Consider the following 19,324-nt stretch of genomic DNA (forward strand, 5'->3'; position numbering starts at 1 on the left):
CTATATTTTCCGGTTTATGCCCATGCAATTGGTAAAGTTTGTCTTACTATTTTGCCTTTAACTTACCCACTTATCATGGTAATGTTTTCAAGTGTTTGACAAAGCAGGACCTTACCCACTCATGTTTATGATACTTAGGGTTAGCAAGGGGCTAAAACATAATTAAGTGGAGGGTGTATTCCAGAGTTTTTAAGTTTTTCTTTTTTTCCTCCTTTTATCTGTAATATACTTTTCTAATCATTTGTTGAGTTGTTTTGGGGTCTTGTTTCGTGGTCTCAAGTAAACCGTGTGAGCTTTAGACCTTGGAATGACATGATTCTAAGTTATGCACTACCGCAGCCTATGATGTTAAAATTGGACCACTTCTTGCCTCTAACCTGAGAGTCAGGTAGCTTGTAGATAAAGAAGAATAAACTTCTCTTTAAATGTAAGCTTTAGACTGAAGCAATTCAAGTCATTTTGGAAAAATTCCTACCATCAAATTAGTTAAAATGAAGAAGTCTTTTTCTGGTCTAATCCTAGCCCTTCTCATGCTTTAATTGTTTATGACAAGTTTTATATCACCTAATACTCATTTAAAGTCTCTAACTAGTTGGAGTCTCTTAATTGTCTGAGAGTGCTGCATTCATCGGTTCTTGCAAATTGTGTAAGGAAGCTTAACTACAAGCTTACCTTTAGGCTGAAAACTAACTTCATTATTGTCTAAAAGTGGATGCAAAAGAATCTTGATCAGTTGATCTTGAAGGTCTTCAAAGAGCCTATTAAGAAGTTAAGAGTTGTTCCAACTTTCAAACTTTGTATCTTAGCCATTCTTGATTTTTGAATTTGATGCATTGTAATATATGGTTTATTTGGCTAGTGAATTATTTGCCAAAATTTATTTGCTTGTATTATCAATACATTTTTCAACCACCTTTTTACCTCACATACATCACATCAAAAAAGGGCTAGTATTTTTCAAAAAATTATTCCAAATAATCTACCATTCAAACACACTAATACTTTATATCCATTATGCACTCTAAGTTGTTTTTGGTTGTTTTAGTAAATGTACAATTACAGCGTGGCTATTTTTTTTTCCATGTTCTTGTTGATCTAAGTTGGACATGATAGAAGCATTGCATATGTTTCTGTTGATCGTCTCCTGAAGGTGCTACATATGGTGTGAACTTTGTTGACATGGAGAATTGTTGCCATGAGTTCTCCCCTGCCCTTTCTCTGCTGTAGCTAAAGAGGAAAAGGACATAAACAAAACAAATCAAAAAAGGGAGGAAAGAAAAGAAAGTTCTGTCAAATATGGGAACACAATGGCCTGTCATAGATGTGATGCTTAATAATGCCCTCACATAAATGTGTTTTGCTTGGTATTCTTTTCATAGATAATCGATAAGCTGTCCTTACTTTTGGTAGCCAAAATTTATATGCTCATTACATTATTTGCACACTGCAAATGTTTCATTGCTTTCTTGAGTTGACTATCAAAGTTTGGTTTGATAAAAAGAGTAGAACCTGGGCCTGTAGTAAACTTGATGTTGAGAGTGTTGTGGATCTTGTTTGGAAAAACTGGTCATGATATCTTAATGATATGTAAAAGTTCTATTCCTATTGGAAGATTTTTGGTTGGTGCTTCTATAAAAAGTTTGAAAAAAGATGTTCCCCTTTTGTAGTTATTTTGGTGATGGGACTTTAAGAAGAGTGATTATTTCTACCACTCCTTTTGAACTTTATATGATTGCTGTCTCGGGAGTAACAGTAGATCAAAATTTTGTATGTCAAATGAGATTAAGGTACCATTGTTGGCCTTTAGAAATGGTCTATTGTTGTGGATTCCAATTTGACTGACAAAATCATGTACTAATGTTAACTGATTCATTCATAATAACATGCGTACTTATGGAGCTTTGAAATTCAAACCTCTCACTCCACTCTCACCTAAAAATGGATGAATAAAAACCTAATACTTGAGAGTAGATTCTTAAGCTTGGGTTTGCTACAGAGAGTGAGAGTGAGAGTGACCTATCTAAATAGAAATGGGTAATTGAATGATATTTTCACAAGAACTATGTATAGTAGAGTGATAGTAACTGAGAGACAAATTCAAACGGTGAAAAAGAAATCTAAACAGAGATATATAATTGAATGATATTTCCACAAGAACTATATATAACAAAGCAATAGGCAACTAAATGACAAATTCAAAGGACAAAAAAGAATTAGGATATCTATACTTTTAAATCCACTAAGAATAGCTTCATTATTTATATCTAAAGGTCATGATACAACACATACAATACATTTATCGTTTGAAAGTCATGATACAATACACACAATACATTTATTGTGTAAGGCCATAATACAATACATATAATACATTTATTATTTGAAAATCAATGGCAAAACATAATGCTTACATAAGTTCCACACTTATTGTATTAACCCAACTAAGATTTCCATCCCTATCCGAGAGCCTTGTCCACCAGTCAAGATCGTAGTAACCCGATCCATATTACTCGATCAACTTGATGACTCCTACATTATTGTGTGGAAAAAAAAAAGCATGAATATTGTAACTTGGCAATGTACAAAACAAATGTACATTTTTATACATTGGAATTTACTGTATCAATTTGTCACTCAGACTTGTGTAGCTCTAATTTACTTTTTGTTGTCTCTATTTTAAGATATTTTTTTGGCAACTCCTACATGGAATATTCACTTTTATATCTTTGAAGAGATTGGAGCTTTGAAAGCTGAAATATAAAGATTTACATTTTTTCATAGTGGTATTTTTTGAAAAAAAAATGTAAAAGAAGAAATATTTCATAAAAATATGTACACTACAACTAATATATGCAAAACTAGAAGGAAAACAGGATTTAACAGCATTAGCTTTATCTGCAATAGTAATATTAAGATCAAAGAAGCTAATAAGAAAACCAACAATGCGAACTCAATGTGTATAGAAGTATAGTTCATTGACAGTAAGTATCATCAAATATGTATGTGACATGAAAATCTGTTCAATGGTTTACCTAAATATTTGGAAAAATCAAACCATATTAACTCCAAAAAAAAAACCACATTAATTTCAAAACTTTTAAATTTTCGCCTTAGGGTAATTTTGTCTTCTAATCAATCAGATTCTATTGTCATGTGATATCATTCACTGATTCACTCATATAGATCAAAAGCATAAATGCAGCGGCTTGTAATAATAACCTCCATTCCTCCCAAAGCAAATGGGAAAAAGAAAAAGATATAAAGATAAAATTAGAAGAAAGGGAATATATAAAGTTTGTGAGAATATAGAAAGATATACCTTAACGTCCATTCAAACAACTCCATCATAGATTCTTTTTCTATTAATGATGAGGACAAATCTCTGTATCCTGTAAAATTTGCTCAGAAATAATTATTCAAAATATACATTTGCAACACTTAGGAAACTAAATTTCGTGAAGTGAGACAAATATGCTCAAAAATAATTATTCAAAATATACATTCTCGACCCTTAGGGAAACTAAGTCTAGTGAAGTGAGATAAAATTAAAAGGGTTGGTTGACAATAGAGTTAGAATATTAGTACCTTTAAATCCACAGGAGCTTCAAAATTCTCTATATCTCTCGGCGTTGTTTGGACTTCCTTAAGCAATGGTGCATCCAAATTTCCGGAACACAATTTCTTCAACTTTGGGCAACTCATTATGAACAATTTAGAGAGTAAGGGAAATTTAAACTCATAATCCTCCCGATGACTACCACCAAAGCTTCGAAGATTCTCAAGATCTTCCAACCACAAAGAGTTTAATTTAGGAAACACGAACTCCTTGCTGATTCTTTCCTGTGCAATTTCTCCATGTTTTCCAGCATCATGTTGCTGAGCATTATCTTCTTGGCTGACCTCTTCATCTTCCTCACCTATAACTCCACACATTTTCGAGCACCTACGAACTTTCAGTTCCTCAAGACTTATGAGCATGGTAGCCACACTAGGAGGATGAAACAAATAGTTTAAAGGGCAATAGTCTACACGTATACTTCTTAAATTTTGGAATATTTGAACCCCTTCAGGAAAATTCCTCCAAATATGGGTTAGCCTTGGACAGGCAAATAAGTCCGGTGACTCTAATTTGGGAAGAATTTCAAATCCCATTTTTGGCATATTAGGAACTTTTAGACCCTCAAAGTCAATAAGGAATTCCATATTACCCCACCACCGCTCAAGTGTTTGCAAGTTTTGTAATAGTGAAACAGTATCAGCTTTGGCAATGCATCGGATAGAGTCACCATGGTAGAGATGCATAGATTTTAAGTTGTCAAGAGACCTGCTAGCCATTTTACCTCCTATTAGTAGTTCGGGGCCATCACTAGGACTATTTATCTCTAGTATTTCCAAGCAAGGGAGTGAAACCTGGAAAATTTGGTAAAACTTAGCGTAGACCACTCCATGATGTTGAGTACAAAACACAAAATGCAGTTACAGTAGTGTTTGGATTACCTGTCATTATGCATAGATGGGTGTGTTCGTGTGCCAAAGAATCTTTAAAAAAAACTAATTTGTCGATTATGGCCTTTACTAGCACCAAAAACCCAATTTTCGTTAATGATGAAGGCCTAGAATGTAACTGATGAAACATTGATTTTGAAAATATAATTAACATATTGTAAAAGAAAGTACTCGAGCGTATTTTTAGTGTTTACCAGAATTCAACTATATCAAGTGTATCATATAATTATTACACAAATAGATAAAGAGAGGAGATACCTGGTCAAAAAAAACCCCGGCTTTATTATCTTTGGAGCCGAAACCCATCAAATTTGTCCACATAAGGCTCAAGACTTTGAGTTGGGGTAGTTCAAGTACTTCCTCTTTCAAATTTTCCTTTCTCAAAACAATGCTCTCCAAACTTTTACAGCCATAAGCTACTAACTTCTGGAGTTTCACCAAACATCTCAATGTTGATTGTGAGAAGAGAGTTGTAATTTGAGCACAGTTTCTTACCTCAATAGATCTGAGGTTGCAAAATGATGGAGGTTCGATTGGCCCCTTCCACAAAAACTCCAAAGCACTTACATAATTAAGTTCCACCTCTTGGAGTTGACTGAAGCACCAAGGTGGAAGAAATCCGTACCATATTTTGTTCAACTTCAGATCTCTTAACGTCATGGACACCAAATTTTCAAAAGCATGTCGAGCAATAGGATTGGTGGTAGAATCAATGAGACATTCATATTGTCCTTTGTTCAGATCAAGCCTTTTCAAGTAGATAAATCCATTTCCACCCAAGTGAGGCACAATATTCCTCAAGCATGATGATCCAGAAAGAACCAAAGTGAGATTCTCAGTTCTCTCGATAATGCCAGTAACTTTAGGATCAAACATTTGTTTCAATGCTTCAGTGCTAGACAAATCATCCAACGGTTCATCATGAGAGAAATAAAGTTTGAAGCTATTCTGAAATTGGTAGTTTCTGCTCAGAGCTGACAATTTTCTTCCATACTTACCTACTACAATATGAAATCTTGACAGTTTCTGAGTATCAAATTCCTGCAATAGTAGAAGTAGGAGGTTAAGGTCACATAAATCAATTTGGAGACGTGTGAGGTTAGAGATTGATGAGATTTCTTTAAGGCATCCTCTTTCCTCTTCTTTATCTCTCCCTAGCTGCAACTGACAATGAAATCCCAAATACAATTCTTCTAGTTTCTTCAAGCTCGACAAGATACCAACAGGCAAGGGGTGGAGGCTACTTTTAACCCTCAAATCCAACAACTTTAAATTGCTCGGCCAAGTAATTTCAGTTGGAAACCGATCATCCTGAATTTTGGATACAAAGAGGCTCAAAGTTTCCAATTGCATCATCTGTCCAAGCATTGACGACATTCCAGCGCCCAAGTAACAATTATCCAGGCACAGTGTCCGAAGGCTCCTTAACATTTGGCCAGGCCATGATACTGCAAATTCTATATGAAAGAAGTTTAACTCCATGACCCTGAGAGCTTCCATTCCTAAGAAAGAATCTTTTGGCAGGTCCAATTTCCCTAATTCGAATGCCCAATCGAATTGGAATACCAAACGCAACAACATAAGCCTTGGATATTCCTTGCAAAATGGAAGTACATTATGATTGGAATCTTGCGATATTAGTGAAATTGCTGTGTAAGAATTCTTTTCTCCCACTCCAGCATTGCTCACTAAAAACTCATGCTCTGCTTTTGATGCAATTGACAAGCAAACCTCTCGCACGACATCATGTAATTTTACATGGTCTTCTTTTTCACCATCATTTAGCAACAAATAGGAGCTTTCTAACTCATCAACCAGCATGTCTACTTTGTCTCTTGCATCTCTCAATGTCTCCATATCTTGGAACAGCTGTAGCCCTTTTCCATACCTAACCAAGCATTCGATCGGAATACTATAATCCTCTGGAAACAAACTACAATGCAAAAGTAGGTGCTTAGCTTCAGCAGTTTCCAAATGATTATAGCTCCATTCAATTCTTGAAAACACCAAATCTTGAACTCCTTTTAGGTTTCCCATTCTGTCCTTTCTTAGTTGTCGAAGGGCACGATTCCAGGATTCCAGTGTATGATTGCTCCTTAATGCCCTAGCAACAACAACGATTGCAAGAGGTAAACCTTTGCATTCCCCTGCAACCTGTTTCGCAACATCGTTCAAAATGAAATCATCAGAAATTCCCGCCTTCTCTTTAAAAAGATGCCAAGCTTCTTCCTCAGGCAACATATTGACCACAATAATTTCAGCTCCCATAATACTACACATATCAAAGAGCCGAGATGTCAATATTACTTTTAAGCTCTTGCATTCACCTTTGACGGGAATTCCTAGACTCTTAAAATCAACTTCTTTCCAAATGTCATCCAATATAACAAGAGTTCTTTTATCACTATTGGTTAGTCTCTTATACATTCTTTCAGCTCTTAAACAATCCGTTTGCTCAGATATTGTCAGCCCTAACTGCTCAGCAAGTTGATTTTGGACACTCCTCATGTCTGGAGTTTGAGACACCGTAGCCATGGCAACGTCATCAAACAATTTCTCAAACTTAACCTGATCGGCTATTTGGTTCACCAAAGTAGTCTTGCCTACACCGGCCATACCACAAATCGCCACTAGGCTTGTTTTCTCCTGTTTTAAAGCTTCCATCACTTCCTTCTTTGTTGACATCCTAGAAACTAGGCCTTTCTCTAAGGATGGGGTTGATTCACTAAAACGCATTTTGCCTAATGGAGCAATGCTTCCAACTTTATCAAAATTCCCCTCTGCTAAAAGATTTTCTAGAACACTCATTTTTTTCGCCGCACGTCGGCCTAGCATATACCGTGACTTCAAATTTGGAAGCCTAACAATATTAAAGCAATTCACCTTAGCAGTCTCCATACCCTCAAAAATAGTATGTGCATCTTTCTTGACATCCTCAACTCGTTTCAGCCAATCAACAACAGTTGGTTTAATTTCTTCAGCATTGTCTTTTGCTCGATCTACCTTTTGTTGCACCTCAGTTTCCTTTAGTTCAAGTTTTTTGATGTCATCGCTCAAAGTTTGAACATTGCTTTTGTAGAAAATTAAGTACTGAAATTGATGCCAAATTGGATCGACACACTTCTCTACAATTGTTCCCAGAATTGAATTGACAATTTCTTGGATGGCCATTATTGCAAAATTCTGTTCAAATTTCTATTACTGTGTTATTTGAAAAGTAGAGAAAAGGGATCTAATGAATTGCATGAAAAATATGAAAAAACTTCAGAGATACATAATTAAGGTAATAATAGTTATGAAAGAGTACAAGTACAAAGGCAGAAAAACAATGTTAGCTCATTGAAGTAAATTTAATGAAATGATTTTGGAAAAGCAAACGTAAAGGATACAAGTAACTTAGAAACTTTTCTCACCAACAAATATTTTTTTTAGCATAGATTATTTTGGAATTTTCTAGAACTATTTTGGAAAATACATGAGGTATAGTTTGGTGCAAAGTTATATTACATTTTCAAATGTTTGACAAAAATGTAAGTTTTCATATGTCCAACAACTGATGAAATATTATGAATATACAATCTTAGGGATAAAAATTCCGCTTTACTGAGTATGCTAGCCTCCATAAAGTGTGTGAACATATATATGAAAGAAAACTGAAAAGGCAAGTATTAATGATGCTTATATATATTTGTACTCGTAGGAAAAGTACACCCTATGCATGTGAAGAAAAAATAGTTTAATTATTTTTGTTAAAACCAAGGGAAGTTATTAGGCTTTTTTTTTGGGGAAAAAAAGAAGTTATACTTTTTTAGGCAAAAAAAAAAACAGAAGTTACTGGAAGTGGAAGTTATTAAAAATTACTAAACTTAAGTAGTTGTCTTTAGTAAACCTTTACTTTTGTGAGGGTAAAATTGAAAAATCAAAAGATGACACAAAATTTTAATATCAAACCCCCACCTTATGTTTTATATATAGAAAAATATAGGATAGAACAAATGTAAATCAAACTAAAGTTGATTGAAAGTGGATATAATTAAGTGTGTATATCTGATTAAAACTGTTCAGGGTCCTAATCATTTAAACAAGTCAAACTAGATTCGATTCTCATGTAAATATATCATTGATTCATTCATATAAATCAAAATCAAAATCACCATCCTCTTATACCTCCTCACCCACCCTTCCCTCACAAAAGGAAAAAAAAAGTAAAAATATACGAGATCGAACTAAAAGAAACAAAACAACAGAGTTTGCAAGCCTATGACATGTATGTACCTTAATATCCAGACAACTCTTTTTGTCTCTTATCTCTGTACCAATAATAGAATTGAATGCCTCAAAAAGATAGTCTCTCCATCCTGTGAAGTACATACTCAGAAATAATTAAAGAAAATGTAAATTCTCAACTCTTAGGGAAACTAAAATATTGCGAAGTTAGACACAAAATTAAAAGCTGGAATTAAAAGAATTAGGGTATATGTACCTTTAAATCCACGAGAATGGCTTCATTCTCTGCCACTTTAACTTTCTTAAGATTTGGTGCATCCAACTTTCTGGAACACGATTGCTTCAACTTCCTGCAGCACATTATTTTTCAAATGAGTTTCTCCAACCCCATGTTAACTCCACTCCAAATTTCCTTTCTTTACTCACTCCTCAATTGTCCAAGTCTTTGTTCACAACTTTCTTTTTTTAAAACAAAACTTAAATCCTAAACTACACTAAAACAATTCCTAAACTGCACAAAGCCAAAATCGTTTGTAGGAATTTAGAAATTTAGAGGCCTTCTCAGTTATTTACCAATTTTAAAAGAAAGAATCTCAAGAGCTTAATGTGCATTAATGGCTAAAATCCTAATCAGCACTATGTTTTTTCTACACCTATGGGTCAAAAATGAATTTACGAAAATGCCTATGTACCAAGTAGTCCATTGTTCCACAAAAGACTCAAATAACTCTATCAAATTATTAAAAAGTGCCCAAGGCAAGCAGTTGAAAGTTGAAGCCATGTGAATAGTAACATATGAATTCTATATTTCTTTTCCTGTACTTGTATCCTTATCCCAATGATCTTCTCATTGCATACTCATCAATTAAATACATTCATAACGACGCACGTATTTGTTGGCAGCATTATATTGAGGATTGGTATACAAATACTTGTGAGTTATTATTATTATTATTACACTGATCATATTCTTATCCGAATGAACTTCTCATGGCATACGTGTTTTAACGACACATGTACCTGTTGGTTATTAATGTATTATGGATCAATGTGGGTATCCTTATGTTTTATTATCACTGGCATCAATTGGTTGAAGTAGAATAATATCCGTTTAATTCTGTTAAATAAGTGGTGAGTGCAGTTAAGTAAATAATCATTAGTTAGAAAAATAGTACTTTTTAGTTATAATGTTTATGTCTTACCACCATCATAACAAAACTTATTAGTTTTATAGCTAAAGTTAATACTTAATTGGAAAACTTACCATTTAATCCTGGTGCTAGAAGAGGGCCATAGCCGTATTTTCTTGTTCTTATACTTCTACTTAAACAATGCATGGATATTATGACAAATTATGCAAAAATATGATTATGATTTGTGCTTACATGCCCACGCAAAAACAAAAGAAAAAAGCATATTTAAGTGCTGAGTCGAAAGAGAAATTGAAAAAGATAAACACATACCTCTTTTTGTTGGATTGATTGAAAAACCAGGGTGATAATTCCAACAAAGAATGAAGTCGTGAATAGGTCAAATGAGGGATAAAGAATTCATAGGTGAGAAAGTTGAGAAACTGCAATCAACATCAAGGCAAATTTATAGAGGATAGATATGATACCTTGCTAATGCACCTGGAAATGGAAATTCCATTTTTTATTAGTAGTTATTACACTATATTCCTTAGAATGGTAACCATAACTTTTATTCTTTTTCCCATAACTTTTACGATTCTAATGGAAATAAAGTTATAAACTTACACGAGCAATATTATGGGGACAAGTCAAGAATCAAAGCCTGAAAAAACAAAATTCATGACAATTATGTTAAAGATTGCTTCTGCGAAATTCGTGAGCCCAACGATGAATGGATCTCATCCTACAAAAGAATATTGAAGATGCAAAAGCCAAACTTCGAATTAACATGTGAAAACAAGATCTTACTTGTTATGTTTGTTGTTCAATATATCTACGTCTAATATATACACACATACATGGGAGGAACCAAAGCATGGAATTTCGGCACAAAATTTATAAAGATATATGCTTAAGGGGCACTCTTATGCTTTTGTTAAAAAAAAAAAAAAAATTCAGGTACTAAGTCTAGTATTTACATTGGCATAGGTGAAAACTTTTTAGTTTGTTAAGGGAATATAAAGAACTTTTAAAATTTTGGGAGGGCAAAACCTAATTTCTATAAGAATGCATGTGAAATATTAACAATCTTTTAAGGGATATAAAAGAATTTTTAAAATCTTAGGAGGGCACTCACGCTTTTCTACCCTTCTTGCATTTGTCATGTACACATTTATAAGTTTTGAGATATGTCAACTTTTTCTACAATTTTTATTAGATTGTGTTTAGTACTAAAATAATTTAGTTAATAGTTTTTTTTAATTTAGACTTTTATTCTATTGAAATGAAGGAAGAGTTACATATTGGAAGTAGCACTTGGGATCCTAAATCTACGAAAGGAAGGAAAGCGAAGCTTATCCAACCGTATTCACCCCTAGCCAATGTGGGCAACTCAGCAAGACAGTCATATGCACAAATCATGTTGGTTTGTTAACAAATATTTTAGCTAGGATTTGCTAAGTAGAAGATTGCGCTATCAAGTAGTTTTGTTGAGAATTTTTAGAGAATTGTTAATTGAAATTGTATTAGTTTGTTTCATGCAAACACTATAAATAGTGAGTTAATTAATGAAGACAATAAGCTTATTTTCAGCTTTAATACAAGTCTTTTGTAAACCTATTTTTTTGCAACACTAATTAAGATGTTGTTTCTTAGTTTATACCCTAAAAAACCAATAAATTTGTATTAAGAACTTATGTGTTATGGGTTTGTGTTGTTTTTTAAGAGTGCGTAAATTCAGTGAGGATCCTTTATCAGTTCAAAACCATGATAGGAAATAACTTTTTGTCAAATGCTTCAACTTTTAGTGATGAAACTTACCAAATTTGGGTCATTAAATTTTGGACTTATTTGGTTGTCAATAATCTATGGGTTATGGTGGACACAAATTTTATTCCACCGCTATTCAAAGAACCAATGGATGCACAAATTACAGGCCACAGAATTATATTTATACAGAGATCTAATGCCAGCATTCATATATAATTTTTTGATGCTGTTTTCGTAAGGGTACTGACTTATGACTTGATCCAGAATAAACTATTCTCAATTAAAATGAAAAGAAAAAGTTTCACTACGAATTGGTTAGATTTTGACAACTTTAAAGTGAAGCATGATGAAATCAAGAATTTAGATCCTAGAAGAATTCAAGAGGAAGCCATTGATAAGTCACAAGGTATCAAATTGATTCCTAATATTTATCAAGAGTATAATATTATTGGATTTGGGTCTACAGGTTTTGTTAGTGATGACAAAATTTATGAAGAACCATGCAAAACTTCATATTTTCTATATAGGTTCAAATATTGTAAAAGGGTGTTTCACTTTGAACCTATGAGAAGGATATTTGGATCCATAAAAAAAAAACCATCTTTTATTTGGAGTTTAGCGTAAAAAACCAGAAGTAGTGATTTGTTGCAAGGCTAATCTTCAACTTGAAAGTCAAAAAAAGAAGTTCAGTGTGAGGCCAATTTGCAGTTGCAGAGGTTCTTACAAAAACCTTGTCCAAAACAAGGTCTAATGAAATAATGAATTGAGCAAACAATTCAAAATTTATAGCAAAAGTGACAAGGAGGAGAGTTGAGATTTGCCAACTTTTTCGATAGATTTTATTAGATTGTGTTTGGTACTAAAATAAATTATTTAGTAGCTAATTAAGTCTTGTTGTTAGGATATTTGTTTACCAAAGATCTGTTGGTTTGTTAACAAACATTTTAGCTAGAATTTGCTGAGTAGGATCAAATAGTTTTGTTGATATTTTTTAGAAAATTATTAGCTGAAATTATGTTAGTTTGTTTCATGTAAATACTATAAATAGTGAGTTGATGAATGAATAATACAAGTTCATTTTTAGTTTCAATACAAGTGTTTATAAGCCATTTTTTTGCAATGCTAACTAAGGTGTTGTTTCTTAGTTTATGTCCTAAAAACCAACAATAAGTGCACTTGTTTGAATTAGGGAAGGTACGATTATGTTCTGCCTGGTTCTGCATACTTGTTGTATTCACTATAATATCTAATGTATATCAATCCAAGGATAGAACTAGGGATAGGAAGGGAGGGCCTATGTATTTTAAGCTATTTGTCCCCTTTCCCCAAAATTTTCAAAAAATATCAGGTTGATTCGGAAGTTTATATATGCATGTGTATTTCGTCCTGAATCTCAAACTAAAATTTTTAGTTTCGTCCTTGCATCAAACTTGTTGTATAGAATATATATATGAAATATTTTAATCATGTATATTATATACCAACTATTTTACAGAAAAGATAATATGACTATACGTCAAATAATACAGTATATATGATAATAATATAAAATTGGATGAAAACACAATTGTGTCTGTCCCAAATCCCTTTTGTCCATCCCTCAAGTCAAAAGTTGTTTGTGTTTAAATATAGTTTAGATATACTAGGTATGACAATGAATCGATCTTACACAAATCCAATACAAACCAGTCTTATTTTTTATGTGTTGGGGGACTTATATTTTAAATGTGAACCATATTCATCCTCAAACCCTATATGAGAATCATAGGTTTGCTCAGAGTTTGATTTTGTACAATCCAAACTCGGATCCTCATCAAGGCTCAAACCGTATCTAAACTGACATGCACACCTTAATTATTCATTAATAGTGTAGTAGCTATGTCATAATGTTTTATTACCTAACAAAACTTTTTGTTAAGTAGTTGAGAAACTATTATGATAATTTGACATACATTTATAAGGGAGAGAGGGCAAAGGTCTTCTAGTACACACTGACCTGTTATACCTGTGTTAAACTCGTTGGTTGCTGTGAGTTGTTCAATATTTGGTGTATATTTTAACTAAGTTAATCTACTCCAAGACTTGTCCTAATTTGTATTTTCTTGGTATAAGTCTTGGTACAAACGAACATAGTGAAAAGGTACACTAAATATTGAATAACTTACACCAAATAAGAGGTATAACATAGGTGTGATATAGACTTGTGTGACAGAAAATCTTCTGCTAGATGGAGAGAAGATACTTTCTAGTGTAACGGGAATAGGAATCCCATTTGTGCTTTGTAGTTATAACATTCTGTCCTATGGCCTTTGGAATGGTAATCATCACTTCCATCTTTTCCTTGTCACTGTTACTTTGTGAATGAATGATGTTCCATAACTACTTTAATGGGCACAAGTCAAGAATCACAATCCTCAAAAATAAAAAACTCAAAAACAATCTCGTGAAGCAAAGAATGCTTATGGCCAACTTGTTAGCCCCACAATTGTTAGATTCATCCGACAAGAGAATATTGAAGTTGCCTTTAGCCTCGAAAAGAACAAATTCAAAGCAATCTAGAGAAGCAAAGTATGCTTCTGCCCAATTTGTTAGCCCAAGAATTGCTAAATCCCATCCCAAAAAAGAATATGAAGATGCAAAAGGAAAAAATGAAGTTAACATGTAAAATTATTGAATATATTTGTTCAAATGCCTGCAATCCCCCAGGCCCCAGTCATATACTTGTTTACATTTTGATATAGGTTAGACGTATAATGTTTACTGTTAGAAGGAAGTGCTTTCATGTATAGAATTAAATCAAGGAAGAGAAGAAGAGAATTAAGGAATTGAAGAAAAGCCGAAGAGTAGGGTTCCTATTACACTTGAAAATGATTTCGTTTCTGTAGGTATGTGCTCACCGTGCATAGGTTGCCTAAGTTACCTAAGAGAAAGGAGGAGGAGGTAGAAAGTTAATAGTTAGGGAAGAATAGATAATCCTCGGTATAAAACCTCACCCCTCTTTTACAGGCAAGTTTAACCGACTTGACCTGGGGAACAATTAAGTTGGTGGCCAGTACAACAGCAATAACTTAAAAGGGTCAATATTTCATCGGACTCGAGTCTAGGTATTTTTGTGACTTGCTAACTTATACACGAGTTCATGATATCCAAACAACGAACAGAATTTTGAGGCAACATTTCAACATGTACAACGTACCTGAGAATTAATTTTTGTATGAACAAGAATAGTTTTAGAGAAGCTTCGTCATGCTAATCATTAATTAGGAATCTGTGGGAAATTTTCAGCAGGAACAAGCTGTAAACGTGGTTAATTTTTCTAGCTCATGCTACCTCTCAAACAGTGTTGTTTCCCTTGAGATTTCCTGTTAAGTAGCACGATGTCGAGCACAATGGGCATACCGTTGAGTACAACAAGAGGAAACAAATGTTTCTCTTTCTCGTTGGAATTTATCTCGTTTTGAAGAGTTGATTCTTGGGACTCATGCAAATAAAGAGTATTGGGATAAGTTTATATCGGGTGGTAGCTCATTAGGCATTGGAAACTGTGGGAAATTGACTTTTTCAGACCCATAAGTTTTCTAGATTTAGATTTGGGTCTAATTAAATTTAATGGATCTGGATCTGAATCAAAGAGATCAAATCCAAATCCTACCTATTGACATGCCTAAACAGAAATAATTTTATAAGATTGAGATTTTATTGCAATTTTACATCCTCTCAAATAAATATATGGTTAAAGAATTAATATCCTTATATTAGTCTACTTGTTTTATTCTTGTTTTAGATTTTAGTCTTTGGTTTGTTTTGTGGGACAATGTTACTCATTTTGTTACTTATATCTATCAAATGTAATTATATTTTAAATTTGATATTTGTTTCATAATCCTACCAAGCATGTTAAAACTAAACACTCAAAAGAACTGAACTTTATTTTTATTAGAAGCCATACATCAACTTGTAAGAAAGGATATTAAAAGATAGTCTTTTCGTGCACCATTCTTTCTTACAGATTAAAAGATATTTCTTCTTAAAACATTCTTTCTTTCAACTTGTTTTTTTTTTGGGTTGCTTTTTGTTGCTTAAAATGTACAACTAGATGTAATAACGTATCAATTTTTATCCAAATTCAATCTGGACTCAACGTCCTTACCAACTTCAATCTGCAAAATGCCTATTTCATATTTCTATTTTGATGCATTGATTGTTTATCGGTTTTACTATCGTGTTTCATTTCTTGAGCCTAATGAATATTGACACATTTAAGAATCTTTAAAAAGGAATCGAAAGTTTCTTAATTTGACCTGAGTGGTCCCTTTTTTTTAAATATCTTTTTTTGTGAATCATGATTTTGTCATGACTGTATTACTATTTTCTACTAAAAAAAATGCTGCTGGTTTGCATTAATAGCTAGTGGCACTTGTCGTGAATCATAGAAATAAACTTTTATATTTCATACTTATAATTTGATAAAAATATTTGTCCAATGATTGGACAAGTGCGTGTGAATGGTTTACCAATAGTTATTGTGAAATTAGATTGAAATACAATTTATAATATTTGTCAAGCCAAAATTTCTGAGAATAGAGAGACGTGTACAGAGATTTTTCTTACTAATTTCTTTATTTTACTTGAGGCTTAGAGCTTGAGTTTTTTATTTGTTACTTTGTTTTTTAATTAATAAAATTGAGAATTTTTCATTCAAAAAGTCGAAGTTAGTTAGCTTATGCTTAAGAAAAATGTATTTCATCTTATTGTTTAATTTCTAAAGTTTGTAGCAAGAAATTACTTTTCGTACTTGTTTTGTTTTCAAAAGTCATTACATTTGAAATTTATTCCAATTTAATTTTTTTTTGTATAAAAACTGTCTTAATGAAATTATATTTCCGAAAAATATTTCAAAGTTTTTGTTCTAGCAAAATATATCTCGAAGATGGTATTACCTTACATGCAAAACCCAAAGAAATCATTCCAAATGTGCTCTCCCTTAATGTATCTCCAAGAGATTAACTTATTTCCTAAAAGATTAGATTTTTTTCCTATTTGTCTTATATTCTAAGAGCAATTCAAAGGAATCTAGTACTAGTTTACAATAAATGATTTTCCTTCATAATTGCATAATTCCATTCTAAACCTAATTCTATTGGAGAAAGTTTACGTAAATAGGATTTTATTCCTAAACTAAAACATGAAAATTGATATTACAGGAAAACCCCCAAAAGTTGTTGTTTCGGCATTAGTTTATCAAGATATCGCATCATAATTAATTGTAATTGGAGTATATGGTAAGGGTATTATCAGAAAAAAAAACCTAAATCTCAAAACTACGAAATCATATTGGTGATTTATTCAATCTGTCTTTCTTTTTCATTTTTTTTATTTTCTCCCTTTTCTTTTGTTTCTCCACAATTGGTGCCTATTTCTTCCATGTAAAATTAATTTACATAAATTTTGTTTTCCAATTCATGTTCAGTTTCTATATTATCCAGCTAAAGTTTGTTTCTTGTTCTTCACTAATTCTGAAATCTATTTTCAAAACTCTATTCAGGATGGAAATTCACTTTAGCAAGTTTATTTTTCCTAGATGAAATTTGAAGGCCGTGTTACATGAATAACCGAGCAGTGTTGCGAGTTCTCTTAGGGGAGTATACAGTTTAAGCATTGCTATCGCGAGGCCAATAAGGTTGCGGATGTTCTAGCCAATGTGGGGTGTGCCTTGGTTGAATCGGTATGTATTTATGAACATTTGAGGGATTTACCAGGTGTAGTTAGGGGTGAATATCGGTTGGATAAACTATCTTACCCGTCTATTCGGCGACGTCGACTTAAGTAAGTAGGTGTCTTGTACTTGTCTTGTATCATTGAGGTCAGGCTTCTGTCCCCCTCAAAAACTGTTCTAAGGCAATAAAATCCAAGCATCTTGGTTTAAAAAAAATAAATAATCGCAAAAAAAAATGGAAAAGGACCTTGGGAACATAATTTAGCCATTAAGGGTCACTTATTCTATTAATATTAATCTAGAATTAGATTAGATATATGTCAATAATGTCAATCTTTGGACGCATTTTTTTTGGAATCAGTAACATCACGGAAAAAGAAAAACAAAATATGATTCTTATGCACTTGAATTAAATTCAACCATGTCTACGTTTTTTGTATAACTATCTTGTGCAATGAGACATTGAATTTATAAAAGTTTAAGAAGGTTAACATACACTAAGTTTGTCAAGACTTTTAAGAATATGACCTTAATTAATACCTGGTCAATAAAATTTAACACAAAATTTTGTCAAGTGAATTAACTTATAACCTATAACCTTTCCAAATCAATTTCCCTTCCATAAGGAATTCTACTTCTAACAAAACTTAAGGTTGGTAGGGTATAAAAAGCCCCAATAATACTTAAAATTACATTTATGTTTGAAAATAGAAGAAAGTCATTAATATTACCAATAAAACTAAATCACCAGATCATTTTGGTGCTTTCAATATATGTATATATATGTTTGTGTGATTTAATTATATTTACCTCCCCTAAGGTTTGTTCATTGAGTTCGAAATATGGTAAAATCGTATGGATTTAAACCACTTAAAGTGGCAAGCCGTATATAGTGGCAATTGATGAGAGGTAAGGTTTGAACTTGTGACCTTCCACCCTACCAAACCTTAAATGCTATGATGGTGACCAACAATCCAAATAGCTGTATACAATTGAAAGCCCCAATAACGAATTGATGCTACTGCACTCGTTCTGTATACAATTATCAATAGTTCGCAAATGATTCTTCGAAAAATTTGGTCAAAATCAGCTTGTGAGAATTGGCGATGGTGTGGAGTAAGCAGAAGGCGGTGATGAATGGCCTAAGACGGCATATAGCTTCGCTATTAGGGTTTGTATTTTATGGAGAAGGGAAAAGAGAAGAGAATAAGTAGGATAGAATCAATTACTCGTATAGGCATTTTGGGACATCCAATTTGTACTTTTGTAGGTCATGTCAATTCCTACTGTCAATTATCTGACATGCATCTACATTTGTTCATGTATATATTGACAATGCATGAAAAAATGACTTTTAAAAATAATGAATCTTGAAAAGAAACTTCTTGCAATCTAGGAATAAATTTAAACGGATTGAAAATGCCTTATAGTTCTTGTCCTTTTCAAAGGCATTTGCTAAAAGGACATTTATCAATGATTTGTTTATTGGGCCCTAAATATATAGTTATGAGCTCCACAAATATTCTTTTAGCACAGCTAAGATTTTCATCCATGTCCAACTGCCAAGTACATAAAAGCACACTATTGGCTTAACTTCTTGACTCCTGCAATACTCAGATAAAAAAACAAAGGGCATGAATATTGCAATCCGACATTAAATATGAATAATGTCCAACATAAAATTACATGGTTAGATATTGAAACTCCCAAAAAAATTAATCCAACATACTAATATTTACGGCTTGAAAAAAAAAAAACTAATATCTACATCAAAGATGTTGATAAGAGAACTGACAATACAAAATTCCACAGCCCCAACTTACCTATTATTATTATTTAAATTTTTTCCCTTACATATTATTTATTTGTATGTTAGATAGCACAAACGTAAATCAAATTAAAGTTCACCAAAAGTGAGTATATTTAAGTATGTATATTAGGTAAAAAAAAAACTGTTCAGGGTCCTAATCATTTG

At 32.6% G+C, this 19,324-nt stretch overlaps 1 pseudogene; it reads left to right on the top strand.

The window, feature by feature from the left end:
* Positions 1-17,230, top strand: part of LOC113773958 — a 29,320-nt pseudogene extending 12,090 nt beyond the window's left edge.
* Positions 17,231-19,324: the final 2,094 nt, after the last annotated feature.

The sequence above is a fragment of the Coffea eugenioides genome, chromosome 6, assembly GCF_003713205.1.
Source record: "Coffea eugenioides isolate CCC68of chromosome 6, Ceug_1.0, whole genome shotgun sequence".
Classification (NCBI taxonomy): domain Eukaryota; kingdom Viridiplantae; phylum Streptophyta; class Magnoliopsida; order Gentianales; family Rubiaceae; genus Coffea; species Coffea eugenioides.